Genomic DNA, 4,100 nt, shown 5'->3' with positions numbered 1-4,100 from the left:
AAATAGTAGATATAAGGGTGTACTTCGTACTTCATTCACTTTTGTTTACTGAGTTCTCCACAATACATGTATATTAATTTATACAATATGTCAAAAAAAAGCATCTGAGCTTGATGTCATAAATACTATGCTGGAGCCAGTGTCTGCAGTATCTGATTTGGACTTAAAAGTATTGAAGAGGAAAGGGCATATGGGGAGAAGACGGAGGGTGGGTGGGACAGGGGGTTGACAAGGGAGGTGGCCGCAGAGGGGATACAAAGTGAATAAATTGTAATAAATAAATAAAACTTTAAAACACACACACACACAAGTATTGCAGATGTTTAAACTTAGGTCTGCAGCGCTAACTCAGTCATTAAAATGATGACCTTACATGCAGAAAGGCCTGAATTTCATCCTAAAAACAAATATGAAAAAACAAAAACTAGATTTAGTGGCACATTCTTGGAATGGCAACACTGAGAAGGTACAGAAATATGGATCTTATTTTTTTTTTTTACAAGTGTGGAACTCCCATGAATTTAATTTGCAACTTTAAAAGCATTTTCCAAGTGACAGGGAGCAAGCTTTCAGGCCGGGGAGGATACAGGAGTTAGTTATCAGTTTCTAGAGCCAGAAGTCTCTCCCTACCACCTGACCACACTGGGTGCTGGATCTCTGAAGTACTCACAGTCCTCAGAACAGTGGTGGGTAAAACTCGGGTACTAATCAGCCGTTCAGTCTATTGCAGCTTGTCCTAGGATAACACATTCAGGTGTTGATAGTCACTGTTTGTTTTCAAGCCTGAAAGGGTTATTAGATTCATCGCTTTAAAGAAATTAAACCTTTTGCAGTAATACCTCATTTCTTTTCAGTCTGAAGAATCTCTCTCTTTTTCTCTCTCCTGCATTTGAGAATAGTGTTCATCCTTTTATTAACTTCTTGTGCCTGTCAGGGAGCAGCTCCCAAGGAGCTGAAGAGGCAAGCAAACTCCCCTTGCTGCAGCTTCCTGTGACCTGTCACCAAAGAGGATTTGGGACTATGGCCATTGCGTAAGCGGTACCGTCTAGCAAGCACCATGAGTGGTTTGGCTGCTGTCCCAGAAGACAACAGACCACATGCTTCAGGTCCTTGGCGGCCATGTGAAATCTTTCTCTCCCCTTACGCCGCTCAGCTTCTCATGTGCCTTGTGGGGAGTTGCAAGGGTGACTTGGAAAGACGGAGCTGCACTGCCGCAATCCAGAGCACATCTCTCCTGGACCTTGTTCCCTCCCACTGGAGTCAATGGTGGATGCCAGGTGCGTCTAGTGGCCTGCCAGCTGCGGGCCTCCAGCTCTCACCCTGGCCTCATCTCAGGGCAAAGCAATAGACATGATAGATATCATCCGAGGCCCACATTGTGGGTGATCTGGCGTTACCACCTTGCGATCATGGCACATGCTGCTGTCCACTTCATCCAGGATCATCCACTCCTGGGCCATGTTGCCTTTGATGACAATCATGCCATTTGAGGCAGAAGCCCCACTTGCAGCACTGTAGAAAGTCAGCCAGATGCTGATCCATCAGGTGACCTATCAACTGCTTGATCCAGATCATATCATAGAAACGGAGCTCTCGGCTGAAGTCCTGTGAGCCACAGCAGAAGTAATTCCTCACTCTCTTGGCCTCTTCCTCCAGGTCGGTCTTCACTTTGGCTAGAAAGTTCTCTGTCATGTCCACCATGCCCTCTACCCTGAAGAGTGACAGAAACAGGTGCTTGGTGGTCCTTCCAATGCCAGAACTACAATACAGGGCACAGGAAGTCCCAATCTTCTTTGGGGCTTCCCTTAAAAAACTCTGTGGAAGCTTTCAGATGTCGAGGTCGATATTAAAGACATGGCCATACTCTCAAGTATGCCCTCCACCGTGGGTAGGATCTGCTTCTAGTAGGCCCTGGTCTTTGAATAAAACTGTTTCACATCTTCAGTCATGATATCATCAGCCACGTTGTCACTAGTCATAGCTCTGCTCTTCTGTGTTGATGCTCCAGGGACCCAGGAGACAAGGATAAGTTGAGGAAGAGGTTGGCTAGGACTGTAGCCCAGGGCAGGCTCTCAAGAATCTCCTTTTTTACCCTTGCATTGTATCATCATTGGGCTAATATACTAGCATTCCATTGGGTTTTTACATTTTTCAATCATTCTGTACTTCATTGCATCCTGGTCATCTCTGCTAAATCTATCTCCTGAAAGTCAAGCTGAGTGTATGACCGTTCACTTGGTTCTTGTCATAGCATTAAGATCTCTGGGCATATTTAATTTCCACTTTGACACACAGTGATCTGCTCTGCTGTGCTCAGAATTCTGTTATTCGCTTTTCTTTATTTTTGTTGCAAACCTTTCATTTTTTTATTTAATTTTATTTTAGTAATTACACTTTATTCACTTTGTATCCACCCCATAAGCCGCTCCCTCCTCCCCTCCCAGCCCCACCCACCCTCCCCCTTCATCACGCATGCCCCTCCCCAAGTACACATATAGGCGAGGTCCACCTCTCCTCCTTCCATCTATCAGATCTCATCAGGAGTGGCTGCATTGTCATCTTCTGTGGCCTGGTAAGGCTGCTCCCCTCTCAGGAGGAGGTGATCAATCAGTTCATGTCAGAAGCAGTCCCTCTTCCAATTACTATGTAACCCACTTGGACACTAAACTGCCATGGGCTACATCTGTGCAGGGTTTCTAGGTTATCTCCATCCTGGTACTCGGTTGGAGTATGAGTCTCTGGGAAGACCCCTGTGTTCAAATTTTCTGGTTCTGTTGCTCTCCTTGTGGGGTTCCTGTCCTCTCCAGATCTTACTATTTCCCACTTCTTACATAAGATTCCATGCACTCTGCCCAACAGTTGGCCATAAGTCTCAGCGTCCGCTTTGATAGTCTGCAGGGCAGAGCCTTTCAGAGGCCCTCTGTGTCAAGCTCCTAGGTTGTTTCCTGTTTTCTTCTTCTGCTGTCCATCCTCTTTGCCTTTTGGGATGGGGACTGAGTATTTTAGTCAGAGTCCTCTCTCTGACTAAATGTACAGATTTAGATGTACAGATTTTAGTAGATTTATCCTATGTTATACGTCTACATGAGTGAGTATACTGTGTGTGTCTTTCTGCTTCTGGGACAGCTCACTCAGGATGATCCTTTCCAGGTCCCACCATTTACCTGCAAATTTCATGATTTCCTTGTTTTTCATTGCTGAGTAATATTCCATTGTGTAGATAAACCACAATTTCTGTATCCATTCCTCCACCGAGGAACATCTGAGCTGTTTCCAGCTTCTGGCTATTACAAATAAAGCTGCTATAAACATGGTTGAGCAAATGTCCTTATTGTTTACTTGAGCCTCTTTTGGATATATGCCTGGGAGTAGTATGGCTAGATCTTGAGGAAGCGCTATTCCTAGTTGTCTGAGAAAGTGCCAGATTGCTTTCCAGAGTGGTTGTACAAGTTTACATTCCCACCAGCAGTGGAGAAGGGTTCCCCTTTCTCCACAACCTCTCCAGCATGTGTTGTCACTTGAGTTTTTCATCTTGGCCATTCTGATGGGTGTAAGGTGAAATCTCAGGGTTGTTTTGATTTGCATTTCCCTAATGGCTAATGAGGTTGAGCATTTCTTTAAGTGTTTCTCTGCCATTCAATATTCCTCTACAGAGAGTTCTCTGTTTAGCTCTGTTCCTCATTTTTTAATTGAATTACTTGGTTTGTTGCTTTCAACTTCTTTAGATCTTTATATATACTGGATATTAGCCCTCTGTCAGATGAAGAGTTGGTGAAGATTCTTTCCCAATCTGTAGGCAGTCGTTTTGTTTTGACGATGGTGTCCTTTGCTTTACAAAAGCTTTTCAGTTTCATGAGGTCCCATTTATTGATTGTTGCTCTTAGAGCCTGTGATGTTGGTGTTCTGTTCAGGAAGTTGTCTCCTGTACCAATGAGTCCTAGGGTTCATCCCATTTTTTCTCCCAAAGGATTTAATGTGTCTGGTGTTATGTAGAGGTTATGTAAAGTCCACTTGGACTTTAGTTTTATGCAGGGTGATAAGTATGGATCTATTTTCATTTTTCTACATGTAGACATTCAGTTAGACCAGCACCATTTGTT

The 4,100-nt window shown here is 44.1% G+C and overlaps 1 pseudogene; it reads right to left on the bottom strand.

Annotated features, from left to right (window-relative positions):
- Positions 1-1,331: 1,331 nt before the first annotated feature.
- Positions 1,332-1,939, bottom strand: LOC110564822 (N-terminal Xaa-Pro-Lys N-methyltransferase 1-like; annotated as a pseudogene).
- Between the last annotated feature and the right edge of the window lie 2,161 nt (positions 1,940-4,100).

Source organism: Meriones unguiculatus, chromosome 18 (genome assembly GCF_030254825.1).
Source record: "Meriones unguiculatus strain TT.TT164.6M chromosome 18, Bangor_MerUng_6.1, whole genome shotgun sequence".
NCBI classification, from domain to species: domain Eukaryota; kingdom Metazoa; phylum Chordata; class Mammalia; order Rodentia; family Muridae; genus Meriones; species Meriones unguiculatus.
The sequence above is the reverse complement of the archived record's forward strand: the minus strand, read 5'-3'. Positions and strand labels throughout refer to the sequence as shown.